This window comes from Macrobrachium rosenbergii, chromosome 58 (assembly GCF_040412425.1).
Source record: "Macrobrachium rosenbergii isolate ZJJX-2024 chromosome 58, ASM4041242v1, whole genome shotgun sequence".
Taxonomy (NCBI): domain Eukaryota; kingdom Metazoa; phylum Arthropoda; class Malacostraca; order Decapoda; family Palaemonidae; genus Macrobrachium; species Macrobrachium rosenbergii.
Window position 1 is genome coordinate 1,795,881 of NC_089798.1, and position 16,459 is coordinate 1,812,339.

General features: G+C 32.7%; 1 protein-coding gene across 2 annotated transcripts in view; it reads right to left on the bottom strand.

Annotated features, from left to right (window-relative positions):
- The window catches only part of LOC136837198 (putative neural-cadherin 2), a 1,292,835-nt gene that overhangs the window by 474,709 nt on the left and 801,667 nt on the right, over positions 1–16,459 (bottom strand). The window lies entirely within an intron of this gene.

Here is a 16,459-nt window from a genome sequence, read left to right on the forward strand (position 1 = left end):
TAAGCACGTGAATTATTTTAATGCATCGTAAGTGAGGGCAATTATATAATATTTTTATCGAATGTGCAATATATATATATATATATATATATATATATATATATATATATATATATATATATATATATATATATATATATATATATATATATATATATATATATAAAATATATAATATATATATATATAAAAGGGAATCTGAGCTGAGGCCAGTGGACTGTTTTTCAAGAAAATAACGTCTTTAGCAGGGATAGTTTAGCACTAGGGGCCTAACCCATAGGAAGGGTTTTACCAAGTAACCTCCTTTTGCTCTGTCCTATGCATTCGGCAATGTCTCTGTCAAATTTTCAGACTGCCTGGGGCTATGGCTGAACGTCGGGCAAACAGCAGCCTGACCTGACCTCAGCAGAGAGAGACTTGATGTCAAGAGAAGCACACGCGTTGTGCATAACTAATTCTTTGTGATTGCCCTCCTACTGTTTTCTTGGTACTGGTGAGGCATCAAACGGGTCTTTCCAAGACTTCTGATCGTCAGTTGCATGTGCAAGCAACCCATGTCAACGGTAAGTCTGAAATTTGACAGTTTTTCGTTGACTTGTTAGGATCTCTTCCCCTGGACTACCATTTCTATTGTTTCACCACTTCGCCACCATTCATGAGACCCCGGTCGAATCATATTTCTTTATATGAATCCTAGTTCAGGAATAATGATCATTGCTTAGTGAAAATTGCATAGCTATCCCCATGCAGTAGTTGAATTCAGGGAAAGTCAAGTGTAAGTAAATTTCAGGCAGCCCTGTAACTCGATCCCATTGTTTGGAAGAGAAATAGCCTTTACCAATACGAAACTACGTACAATATCTATTAGTACAGACATTCGTTGCGTTATATTTTCTTACCGGACCAGGGAAAATTGACCGTGTCCGACGTTGGTGACAGTTCATGTAATTTCCTCGCTATCATCATACATTCTTTCTTTGTCGGGACTGATTGGGAAGTAAAGGGGTTTGATGTAATCCATTTGTTGCAGAGCAATCCATTATCCCATACATTGTTTCCTGGCTGGTGACCTAATTCAATTAAGTAATTGTCTGCCTTTGAGGTTAACTTTAGCTTTAATTGACAGGTTACGTGTGTTATTGGCAATGCAGGGCTACATAAATTACATTAATTAATTTATAAACTCATCAGACAAAAGCCACATACGTAACAATATATATATATATATATATATATATATATATATATATATATATATATATATATATATATATATATATATATATATATATATATATATATATATATATATATATATATATATACTGTGTGTGTATATGTGTGTGTGTGTGTGTGTGTGTGTGTTGTGTATGTGTTGATGTGTGTGTTTCGATGCATAAGGCAATATTTCACGTAAATTGATTTAAGCATCGTAACTGAGAGCAATTAAGTTGTATCGAATGTCTAATATTATGACTATTACATATATATATATATATATATATATATATATATATATATATATATATATATATATATATATATATATATATATTTTATGTGTGTGTGTGTTTGTGTGCAGCTGTGTATATTTATGTAAAATATCTCCTAAAAATATGGGGCCCATTATTGGCCTTGTCAAAGTTAGTCGACAGTGGTGGATGGCACCTACAGAAGGTCATCGTCTCACCTCTGAGGTAGTAGGATAGTATACTCGTTTAAGAATATTTATTACTACGCACTTATCATCCCTGGATTTGACCCATTGGACCCAAGTAATTACCATGTATCTAATTCGCGGCTTAGGTAGAAAATGGCAAAATGGGATTTAACGAAACGTACTCTTATGAATTCAACTTCGAACCAAGAACCTTTTACATTATGCACATATATGCATATATATATATATATATATATATATATATATATATATATATATATATATATATATATATATATGTATATATATATATATATATATATATATATATATATATATATATATATATATATATATATATATCTGTATCTATATTAATATATATATATATATATATATATATATATATATATATATATATATATATATATATATATATATATATATATATATATATATATATATATATATATATATATATATATATATATATATATATATATATATATATATATATATATATATATTGTGTTGATAAAATTATATTTGATTTTGCATAAAGTTATATAACTGCAAAGATCTTAATACGGTTAGCGAATTTGTCAAGACTGAAAGGTCATTTCTGAGACAAACTAAAACTACTGTATAATGTTCTGTGATAACAATTTTCACAAAACTCCTGATCAAAAGAGATAGCTCGAGAAATCTTATTTTTCTGATGTGTTTCCGTATTACGTATTTGAAATGAAATCTAAGAAAATAGTACGAAACAGTCACTGTCTGTTTATCTAACGCTTTAATCGTGTCTAACGTTGAAGTATACGTTTTAGCAAATGATTCCCTGAAGGTTTGCATGTGAAACTGTTGCTTCGCTGACATGGTGTTTAATTTTTTGAGAATGAAAGATGTTTTTCGGTCGAAAGAAGGATAAAGGTAAAGGGACACAATTAAAGAGATTAGTTGCCAGTGTCTTAGTTGGTTTACTCGATAAACAATTTTATTAGGCAATGCTATTAATTCTGGAGTTTTACCAGATAAATCTGAACTTCATTCATGCCATTTCGTAGCCATTTTAGTAGAATGCTTCATCGTTATTTTGGGCTCTATAAAGTGTCGTTAAAATATCTGCTTCCTTACTTCAAACATGCTGCGCTAGAGAGCGCAGCCAAAATAATAATTCCTCACGCAAATTTGCATAAGATCTTTTGCCTGTTTAATAGTTCATGCTATTAAATTGTAGATAGTTTTCAAGCCTTAAGGGGATATAATACATGTGAAAACGTAACTTATTTTGCTTTTGCAAGATCATTATTGATGCTCTTTAGAAAATAGTAAATCTATCGTCTCATTGTTGACATTCTTTAATTCTTAATATAAAATGAAGGAAACGTCGTTTGTGTTAATACCTTTGCCTTTAATTAAAATTGCTGGAAATAATCATTACAGACCCCGCATGAAGGATTTTTTATTTTAGCATAATTTTGTGGCCCACTCCTATTAACATATGAACTTATTTCGACCGAATGGCGATCTAAATGGATTTGAGCCGCCTGTTTTCCATTTGAAAGCCAAGAAACATCAAAGGAAGGAATATAATATATCATTAAGAACATGTTAATTTCCCCGAATTCCTCCCAAGGCGCATTTAAAATAAGTAACTTGGAAAGCTAAAACTTTGAGAACTGGGAGAAGATTGATGAGCGAGGGAACCTAAATTGCCTCTGATAGATCATTTGAAGCGCAACGGATGGGGGATTAAATTAATTATTACCCGTAATAATCTAAAATAAAACTGCGCTCTCTGCTGAATAATCCTATGATGATAGCGTTAAGCTTTACTAATGGAGCTATTATCTAGCGTTTTAACTGGATAATGCAGCATATTAAGTGCGACCGCACGTTGTGACGAATATCTTTCTTCATTAAGATTACAGGCTATTTTAGGTCTTTGATGTATGCAAAGTATGATGATCTGAAGAAATTACGTCTCTGTTGGTTCCAGAAGTTTAAAGCGATTCTCAGTTTCATGTAAAGACCTAGTTATCAATAACGGGTAGCAACTGCGCAAAGGATCTCACCGGAATAGGGCCGGTTACTAAACCACCTGCTAACATTAGGAAATTGTATAATATTTCATCCAAAATTCCCTGACTGTCAGTCAAGTTAATATATATATATATATATATATATATATATATATATATATATATATATATATATATATATATATATATATATATATATATATATATATATATATATATATATATATATATATATGTATATGTGTATATATGTATATATATATATATATATATATATATATATATATATATATGTATATATATATATATATATATATATATATATATATATAAATTGCATATGCATATACACATACGCTAAAATATAAATTGCAATGCATCGGCATAATATTGCCTCTTGAGATGATTTCTGGACAATATATATTTCTTTACAATAATGCAGGATTTAATATTTGTTAATATATGTATACTATATATATATATATATATATATATATATATATATATGTGTGTGTGTGTGTGTGTGTGTGTGTGTGTGTGTGTGTGTATGTTTGCATATATGTATAGCATATCATGATTTTTATTCCATACTTGTTATGGAATTACATTGTTATTGCTCATATTACTGTTTCTTATGCTGTTTCAAATTTTAGTATTGGGTATTTCGAAGATATTGTTAAGAAAATGTAAAAGATGGGAACATGCTGATGCAATTCTTATTTATTTTTATCACAATACATATTCATGAACTCTAGTCTGCCTGAGTTGGACGATATTCATCGGCTTAATAGATTTATTTTTTCCTCTATTACTTATTAAAAGAAAGTAGGTAGGCTAAACCCCTGAACTTATCAAAGTGAGAACCCCTCAAAATCGACTCAGCCATGGCAATCTATTTCTGTCATTATAATCAGAATTTTTCTTATGAGCTAATACTGACTTTTGATGCTTTGTTGTTCAAATAAGTCCTGCATGCAAGTTGCATAAACCCTAAGACAACTTCAGCTGAGGCCTTCCAAAATATTTGCTCTTTCCCATCCTATTCAACTACGCACCTCTCTTTAATAGGTTATAAGGCTTTTGAACTAGTGTTATTCCTAACACTTGCTCCTTTTCAAGCTCTCCTAAGCAGAAAACACTTAGAAATCTTGTTTGCTTTATTTACTTGCGTAAGGTTAACGGGCATGATTGTCCACTCTCGCAGGCAAATATACAGCCGAATCTATGAATTTACTACCTAGGATTTAGAGCATAGTTTTTTTTTTTACCCAATTTATCTTTATCCCTAAAATGTTTTGCGACAACTCCAAATAACCTAGCATCAGTTTTGTGGATTACTAGTCAGGTTTCATTGTCAAAGAATTTTAAATTTTTAACATTAATTTTTATCTCAATAAATACCTTTCCTATTTTCTTTTCATTTTGATATGCTGACCTGAGCTCAAGTTTGTTAATTGAAGGAGCTAAACTAATCGGTCGGAATAGTCTACATAAAAACCAGTCACAAGAAAGGTAGGGACCCTGTAAGGTCTAATCTTATGGTTTAATTAGTACTATGGCTGTGAATATTATCAACTCATCAGAATATGAACGCACGTAATTTTTTGTATATCATATTTTATCTTCTTTGATATTTGTTTAGTGCTATTTGAAATAAAACCTTAAAGATAGAAAGCAACAAGTTTTTAATAGAATCTTTTCTCTAAATCTGCAGTTAGTTAAAACGAAAAGGCTTCATTTGAAATTAAAAATATGTCATTGAGGCTCATAATGGGTTGAAAAAAAAAAATCATAACTTGCTCATTTTTCAGTTTATTCCAGCTCAAATGCCTACCATGAGAGCAAAGCAACAGTCACTTACTTATGGCATAAAAGTACCATTTTCTTTTATATTCTTCACTAAAGGATTCAGTAAAAAAAAAAAAAAAATAAGAAATGCCTAAATCTCTTGAGAATTATTCTAAAAGAAATTTTTACAAAAATTGAAGAGCGAACTATAACTTGTAGGCCAGAGCTTTATATTGTGATCATGTGGAGTGCAGCGGTGGTAGCATGGATCACCTGATTAGCATAAATTTAAGTAATATATTCCGCCTGCCGGAAACGAGAGATGGGCTTAGCTTCCACACATTTCGTCTGGTTCACTTGGTTCTCAGTAATTTCGCTCATCTAGTTCAATTTGCATGCACACAAACACGCTCACAACTATATATGTGTATATATATATATTATTATATATATATATATATATATATATATATATATATATATATATATATATATATATATATAGATAGATAGATATATAGATATATAGATATATATAAATATATATGTATGTATATAAATATATATATATATATATATATATATATATATATATATATATATATATATATATATATATATATATATATATATATGTGTGTGTGTGTGTGTGTGTGCATGTGCAATTTTACTTTTGCACACGTTATACATTTAAATAAAAAGTAAAAAAATGTACTAATCTAATAGAATTCAGTGTATCTTGTCAATAACTTTACAATAAATTGTGGAAGTTAGCTTATTTTCACTGAATTATTAATTTAGTATTTGGCTATATATATATATATATATATATATATATATATATATATATATATATATATATATATATATATATATGTGTGTGTGTGTATATAAAATGTGTGTGTGTGTGTGTGTGTGTGCTGGCCTGCACAATTATTATATCTTATTTTCGCGATAGAACTCTCAACAGTCTGACGCCACTGACCTCTTTCTTATGAGACGTATAAAAGACAGCCAGTTATTACATATTGACATAAATATCATAATACACCACTTCTTATTACATACAGCAGTATTCCGTTATATTACGTTTTATATACGAAATAATTTTGTACTTTTGTGATCAAATGTTCTGGTAACATGAGTTTACACCCCTTGCGGATTTGCACATCTCGTCAACATTTTTATTTTTTTATTTTTTGGGGGGAAGGGGGGAAGCGTTGATGAAATAAACGTCAACTACAGGTACATTCAGGTGTCATATAAAATTCCTTAAAATTCTGTATGATTGTATCTAAAGTATACGCTCACGATTCTATCTATAGTTTATATAAGGTTTCGAATTTTTAGTTTTCTGGAAAATAAAACTATTGGAGACGGCTTTGTCTGTCCGTCTGCACTTTTTCTGTCCGCCCTCAGATCTTAAAAACTACGAAGGCTACAGGGATGCAAATTGGTATGTTGATCATCCACCCTCCAATCACCAAACATATCAAACTTGCAGCCCTCTAGCCTCAGTAGTTTTAATTCATTTAAGGTTAAAGTTAGCCATGATCGTTTGTCAGGCAACGCTGTAGGACACCCCACCACTGGGCTGTGGCTGAAAGTTTCATGGACCGCGACTCATACAGCATTATATCGAGACCACCGAAAGATAGATCTATTTTCGGTGGCCTTGATTCTACGCTGTACAGAAAACTCAATTGGCGCATATTTTACTTGTTTTTTTCTCTTCCCCGGTTTTTGCCCACTTCATGAAGACTTGAAATCAATGCCTCGGTCCTGAACGAAATCAACTCATTTTTAGCCCACCTCGAAAATAATCTGTCGGAAACCTATTTGGGTCTTTCATGGTATCAGTAAAAGATTGCCATCGATTTTTTTTTCCTACTCAGTTATAAATTGCAGAACATTCCTGTTATTTACCTTGAACTACTGTTATAATATAAATATTTGAAGTGCAATGCTTAGTATAGTTTCTACAGCATTTCCTAAGTTCCTCAGTTATATCACAGACATTTATACATTGCTGAGAGAACGAGTTTGTAATTTGTCGTTACAAAATCTTCGCAGCTCACAATAAAATAAATTTTGTGAGCTGACAGTAGTTGCCTACATATTAGACCTGGTTCTGTAGACTCATTTTTAGTCTAAACTCTTAGATTTGATGAACATAGGCTCCAAAACTCCTTACTTTTTCTGGTGTCTTGAATAGCAGCGATCGACAACTGGCCTCCGTTTCTAAAAATAGACTGCGCCAGTGCGCATGCTCATGTTAACATCAAGCAGGTCGGACATACAAACGCAGTTGAGTGCCCCAGAGAAGGGAATAGCTTCCAGCCAGTGACTAGCAGTACTGGTGGATTAAATGGAACTGGAGAGGCACTAGTGTGACCGGACTGTTTGTCAAGTTCTTCTTGAAATATCTTCTCTACTTTCTTTTGGTACCATTTACCTCCGTCAATGGTGATAATGATGTCCTCTTGACATCCTGAGGCTATACAGTCCTCACACCTGAACCAAGTGAAAGGTTACAGGAGTACTTCGTATTTTCATATTAGAAAAGAGAGAGATAGAAATAAAAACATGATATATATATATATATATATATATATATATATATATATATATATATATATATATATATATATATATATTGAGGCCATATAAATTATAATACTAAGGTCAGTATGACGTTATTTCCACAAAGACTCCAAACGTACGTAGTTGGGTTATTAAATATAAAATGCAATATATATAATATATATATATATATATATATATATATATATATATATATATATATATATATATATATATATATATATATATATATATATATATATATATATATATATATATATATATATATATATATATATATATATATATATATATATATACGATTTTAACCCACGAGAAACGCTTGGAGCCTCTCTCGTTATTTCATTCAATACTTCATAACACGTTTTTGTTCTCAGCTTTTTAGCACAGCCTTGTTTCCCACCGCTGGCAAACCACGGCACTCCAACCAACGTTTAAGCTGACATACTGAATGATCTAGCACACTGCTAAACACAAAAGCAGCGCCAGGAACATCAGTTTCTTTCAACTTAATGTTAGAAACTTCCTGCTGTGGCCATTACAACATAAGTCATACTGATTTGTTTGTCCGACCTTGTGTAGCTGTGTGTAGCTAAGCGCAAAGTGATGACGTAGTTGCCGACCGCTGCTATTGTGATCATGAACACACTGAAATTAACAAATAATTTATTATTGTATATGTTTAATGAAATCAAACAAACGAGATTGTTAATAATTACTCATTTATCTCCGATAGATGATAGTGAATTTGCAGTCACCCCTGGACTTTCCAGGAAGGTTACAAACCCGTTTCCTTTCTACTAGTTGGAAACAAATGTACACTAAATAAAAATTTCATCCTCCGAAAATTATTATTAATATTATTATTAAAATAGTTTAACCAGACCACTGACCTGATTCACGGCTCTCATAGGGCTGGCCATCCTCCCCCCCAAAAAAAAAAAAAAAAAATTCCGATAACTTACTATCGCAGAATTTCTATCGATCACTCATGTTTCTAAGGAACACTATGGTCATCTGAGGTTGCAATAATATCAGTGAAGCTGTAAACTTCATCATGATTCTTGAGCTGAACTAAAATCCTTTTAGGCTTTTAAATAATAATAATAATAATAATAATAATAATAATAATAATAATAATAATAATAATAATAATATAATAATAATAATAATAATAATAAATAATAAAATAATAATAATAATAATAATAATAATAATAATAATAATAATAATAATAATAATAATAATAATAATAAAAGAAAATTACTACAGGTGCAGTAGCCAGAATTTTCGGTGCGCGAAAGTCCCCATTCGTAAAAGTTCCATCAATTTTAGAAAGGGAACTGTAACTGTCTTTTTTTTTGCATATTTTTTTACCGCATTTGAACAGATTAAGACGGTATTTATTTCCATAAGAAAAAAAAAAACCATTGGAAATGTCAAATAGAAGATTTTTCACGGGCAATAATTTTTGGCATCGTGTTGCGGGATGTCACATTGCCAGCTGTGATAACGTAATTAGCATAAATCTAAATAATATATGAAAGTTTTGTGAACTATGAAACGCTATTGCTCACGCCAAGCTCAATATTTGTTTTGAATGGTGTAATTTCGGGAAATTTTATACAACTCCATTTATACGCTCATGGAAGTAAAAGAGAATCACATTTCCTTTTTTTTTTTTTGATGGTCGGTTTAATTATAGACTATAAAATGCAACTTTCACACATTTCCAACTCTCTAGAATGTAGGTTAATTTGGTTTTATTAATTCATGAGAATACGTTTATTCATGCTTGAAATTAAACAGCGAAGAGTGTCTCCTTTTTTTCCACATCTTAAGCCAACATTTGCATCTTAAAATGAAGGATCATAAAAAACTCCGTCTAAATTAAACTAAAAGTGGCATAAACAGAAAGGAACAAGATGTGTAATTGCTTATTTTGTTGGGTCGAAGTTGACTTTTCCTTCAAAGCTGGTATAATTGAGTTTTTTAGGCCCACTAGTCACGAATATGAATACAAAACTATAATTTAATACACTTATCCGACACTACAGAGTGTTGAATTCAACGTAAATTCGCATGGCATCATATTGGTTACCACTGCACCTCCATCATAGGCTCTGCCCCATCATATTTCCACTAGCTGTAAATGGATGCATTTAATCCTTCTGTGCAATGGCACGTGACAGATGCTAAATTCAACCTTCTCCTTGAGAATTTGGACCTCTATTTAGCACTCTGTAAATGTGTTTATCAAGCATTTCCCTACATAGCACTGGTCTCCAGTTCACATACATAAGGAGGAGACTATTGTTAGCGTCTGTTCTCAGACGATATTACCTCCTACAATGTGTAATTCACCTCGAATCCATTACCATGGATTAAATGCATCCATTTACAGCTTGCTAGTGGGGAAGGTAAGGGCTGCAATCATAGACAGGGGTCTAGTGGTACAGAATATGATTCCATGCATTTACAGCTGCTTTTCTGGTTTCTCCCCCTTTAAGGCTTATGAAGTTCAATGGACAATGCTTCATTAGTTGGAGGTTCAAATGCTTCAGGTTATTAATAGTATATAACGTAACAGAATATCGTTCAATACTATTGCGCTAGTTTGAACAAGTGAAGCTCAAGAAATAATGAAAGCTTGCAGAAATGCACACACACACTGAATATATATATATATATATATATATATATATATATATATATATATATATATATATATATATATATATATATATATATATATATATATATATATATATATATATATATATATATATATATATATATATATATATATATATATATATATATATATATATATATATATATATATATATATATATATATATATATATATATATATATATATATATATATATATATATATATATATATGCATTATATATATATATATATATATTGTTACATGTGAGGGTCTTGGTTGATCATGTATTATTCAATTTACGTAATTTTACGGCCCTGCAAACCAAGATTACACGTAACCTGCCACTTGAAGCCAAAAGTTAACCTCAAAGACAGACGTTAATTAGCCAAAGGTCGCCAGTTAAGGGTTATTAACCTAACAAAGAATATTTGAGATGAATTTGATTTTAAACGCAACGGTTCTTCCAAACATTCGGACGCGAGGCATACAAAAGCATCAAGATTTAACCTGATATTGCTTACCCTAAATATAGGTATTTTACTGGAATAACGGGGTTGAAGCTAACAATATAATAATTAGGCTTAATCTAGACTTTGTAAACACATATACCCTAAGTGGTGGCTGAAGGAAGAAAACAAAGAAAAATGTGAAATACAGAAAAGTACTAGTCAATCGACGGCTTCAACAAGAATCGGACTTACTGTGAATGTCGATATAAACGAGGGACCTCAGGAGTCGTATTCTGGCAGTCTTCAACACTAATTAAGTTAGACGTAGGAGGAAAAGTAATAAGAACAAAGAATATCGTTCCACGCAGCGTCACCCTGGTTCAAAATCTCTCTGACCCGATGACAGAGGAGGGCTGATAAACTCAATCCGACCTTGACAAAGGCATCGTCGAACTAGAATAAAGCTCCACCATAACTTCATTGAGCCCCCTTCTGACTCCCAATGCCCTAAATATTTTGTTTACTTTCCAGCCTCTCTTTTCTACTGCGGTGATTGTTATTTTTAAATTGCCTGTTAAAATGGAGATTTCTCTGTCGAGGTGAATCGGACTAATCCCCACACCTACATTGCCGAACAGCAGCATTTTTTATAAAAGCTTTATATTTCCCCAATTCTCAGGTTACCCTCCTTCCCCTGGGCAGATTAGTCCTGGTTAGCTGAACTTAGACTTAACTACCTAATCCTAGAGTGTCAGCTGTATCTCACTACTTTACCTAATTCTTGTAAAGGTGCTCATGGTTATAAACATTAAATCTGATTGTTTTAGACCGGTTACATTTTGATAACCCTACCCTAACTTCCCAACCCTTTTCACCCCCACATAAGAGTTCATATTCTAACTTGGGGCATGGTTTATGAACAATTAAAATTTACTAGTTAATTCATGAGGCTTGCCTCATATGATAAATGTGTCACTGATTCATCTCAGAGCATCCTCAAAAACTTAAGATTACTGAAATTAGTTACACTACATGATTACTGTCGTTGTTTACTAAATTATTTTTACATGGCCTGAAAAAGTTAAAGGAAGAGATCACACCTACCTTCCTGGGCAAGGGCCAGGATCACTTTATGTTACCCCCTCCTGTTACGAAAGGGGTCTTGGAATCATGTGTTACAATTTAAATTTTTACGGGATTGGGAACCTGTCACTTGAAGCCAAAAGTTAACCTCAAAGACAGACGTTAAAAAACTATTAAGGTTTAAACATTCATAAAGAATATTTGTTTTGAATTTGATTTTAAACAACGGTTCTTCCAAACATTCGACCCTTTTAACCCTTACCCTAAATCCTAGGTATTTTACTGGAATAACGGGGTTGAAGAACAATATAATAATTAGGCTTAATCTAGACTTTGTAAAACACATATACCCTAAGTGGTGGCAAGGAAGAAAACAAAGAAAAATGTTACAGAAAAGTACTATCTCAATGACCTCAAAAGAATCGGACTATGGATTAAACACTAGTATCTGTCGTTTTTGGTTATTTTTACATGGAAAAAAGTTAAAACATCCCCTTCCCACTGGCACGCACGCACCCACCCTTTTCCAAAAGGGGCTGAATCTTCTGACCCGACTTAAATGGGATTGGAGGTACAATCCGACCTTTGACAAAGGCATCTCAGTGACCTCAAAAACTATAGTCATTGAGCACCCTCTAATATCTGTCATTTTCGGTTTTGTTTACAAATGTCCAGCCTTCCCACCCATTCTCACCCCATTTTCCTATCTGGACAGACGTTGGACTTAAAGGGCATCGGGAGGATCACTATTCATCTCAGTGACCTCGAAAACTATGGATTAGACATTAATATCTTTGTTTTCGGTTATTTTTACATGTCACCCCCTTCCCACCCCTTCTCACCCCCCTTCCCATTGGGGATGAACTTGGACTTAAAGTGCATTGGGAGTATCACTATTATATCTCAGCAACCTCAAAAACTATGGATTAGACATATATATATCTGTTGTTTATATATATTATATTTTATGTCACCCCCTCCCCACCCACTCTCATTCCCCTCATATCATGGCTGAACTAGGATTTAATATATATTGATATTGTCATATTCATCTCAGCAACCTATGAAATATATATATATATTGATATACACACACTACACTATCTGTCATTTTCTGCCCAGTTAAACTTTTTTCAACTGATAAACTCTCTCACCCAACTCTCAACTCCCCTTTTCTACCCCAAAACCACTGATTTTCATCACTTCCTCTCCCTTTCCTGTTAAAATGGTTACTTCAATTACATTGCCAAGCATTTTTTACATTTTATATTTCCCCAATTCTCAGGTCCCCATTCCTATCGGTGCTGAACTTAGACTTAAAGGGCATCGGGAGTGTCACTATTTATCTCAGCGACCTTGAAAACTATGGTATAAACATTAATATCTGTTGTTTTCGGTTATTTTTACAACACCCTCTTCCCAACCCTTTTCACCCCCCTTTCCTATTGGGGCAGAACTTGGACTTAATGGGCATCGGGAGTGTCACTATTCATCTCAGCGACCTCAAAAACTATGGATTAGACACTAATATCTGTCGTTGTTTATTTTTTACATTTTAAATCACCCCTTCCCACTGCTTTATTCCCTGAACTTTTTGGGATTGGGAGTGTCACTATTTATCTCAGCGACCTCAAAAACTATGGTTTAAACATTCATATCTGTTGTTTTCGGCTATTTTTACAACACCCTCTTCCCAACCCTTTTCACCCCCCTATCCTATTAGGGCTGAACTTGGACTTAACGGGCATCGGCAGTGTTACTATTCATCTCAGTGACCTCAAAAACTATGGATTAGACACTAGTATCTGTCGTTTTTGGTTATTTTTACATGTGAAAAAAGTTAAATCATCCCCTTCCCACTGCTTATCACCCTCCCTTTTCCAAAAGGGGCTGAATTTGGACTTAAATGGGATTGGGAGTGTCACTACTCATCTCAGTGACCTCAAAAACTATAGATTGACACTAATATCTGTCATTTTCGGTTATTTTTACATGTCACACCCTTCCCATGTTTTTATCTGACAGACGTTGGACTTAGTGGCACTTTCATCTCAGTTTTAGACATTAATATTTTTGTTTTCGTTTTTAACATCCATTTGCACCCCCTTCCATTGGGGATGAACTTGGACTTAAAGTGCATTGGGAGTGTAATTCCTCAGGAACCTCAAAACTATGGATTAGACACTAATATCTGTTGTTTTCTGATCATGTCACCCCTCCCCACCCACTCTCATTCCCCTCATATCAGGGCTGAACTAGGATTTAAAGGGCATTGAGATTGTCACTATTCATCTCAGCAACCTTGAAAACTATGGAATGAGCACTAATATCTGTAATTTTCGGTTATTTTATATGTCACCCCTACCCACCCCAACTCCCTTTGGTGCCAGTGATTTCATACCCCTACAGTATTCTTTCCCAGATAGTAAGTCATATGTATACCAAGTTTGGCTGAAATTGCCTAATGTGTCTCAGAGTTATGTTGGAACATAGATACATATATACATCCTATATATATATATATATATATATATATATATATATATATATATATATATATATATATATATATATATATATATATATATATATATATATAGTATATATATATATATATATATATATATATATATATATATATATATATATATATATATATATATATATATATATATATATATATATATATATATATATATATATATATATATATATATATATATATATATATATATATATATATATATATATATATATATATATATATATATATATATATTAATAATAGAATTAATCACATACGAATCATACAAAAGTGCAGTGGACTCATGTGTAAAATATCCATAACAGACACGGAAGTGTAGCAGTATATAATTCAAAAGTAATGAAAATATTGCGGTGGTACTTGATTCCAAAATATTCTCAAATCAGAATAGCGAACATTCTTGTGCAGTGTATTCATATGTGTATAACTACGATGATTATACACCGTGCATTCAATGCGTTCATGAGCATTGTCGAAAGCAAGAGGGAGCGTATGAGTTTCATGGTATTTATAACTTGGGAAGGTAACAGATAGAATTTAGCTTTAACACTTAGAGAGGACTGAAAGGTATATGTTATAGGAAATAATTCATTGTCACTATTTGCTATGAGCTTGGTGGCGCGGGATATGCTGCACTGGAACCCGGAGCTGCCCATCATGTCTTCCCTACCCTCCCGATCCCCTACCTACCCCACCCCCACCCAGGGCGGACAAACAAGAAAGATCCACTTGGATTTTATTATTATAGATGATTAATCAGGGAATACAAATAACAGCGACTTGTACGTTGCAAAGCAGGTTTCATTTATAAAACCATGTGACATAAAACTGTTTTTAGTATGTTTATGGACAAAGTGATGCTGGAGTCTACTGAAAGATCAGAGGTGGGCGTAGATTAATAGAGTATACTATTGACTCACGTAATTAGGATTGGAATATAAAATTAGACTAAACGCCAAGAGTTAGGACTTGTAAGGTCATTCAGCCCTGAAAATAATCTTGAGACAACTGTTAGGAGAGGTAGGAAAATTAAGTATACCTTAGTTTAACCAGACCATTGAGCTGGTAAACAGCTCTCCTAGGGCTGGCCCTAATGATTAGATTTATTTTTACGTGGCTAAGAACCAACAGGTTACCTAGCAACGGGATCTACAGCTTATTGTGGAATCCGAACCACATTATAAGGAGAAATGAATTTCTATCACCAGAAATAAGTTCCTTCAAATTCTTCATTGGCCGCTCGGAGAGTCGAACGCTGGGCCAACAGCGTGCCAACCGAAAGCTCTACCCACCCCGCCAATGAAAAGTAAGATGGAAGATAGAGAATATAAACAGAGGTATAGTAAAAGGAACGAAAGGGGTTGCAGCTAGGGGCCGATGGGATGTGGCAAAGAATCTTAAGTAATGCATGTAGTAGCGCCCATGTGTTACATTGATAGCACTGCCATCTTACTGAGGTTACTGAGTCACGAAACTGCTTATTTTTCTACTGGCGTGTCATTTATTGAACACCAAAGAAAAATATATCGAGTGGTATCGGTTTGTTTGCCCATTAACGATAATTCAAGGGAAGATGATTGCATATGTTCGCCTGGTTATGTTGGACAG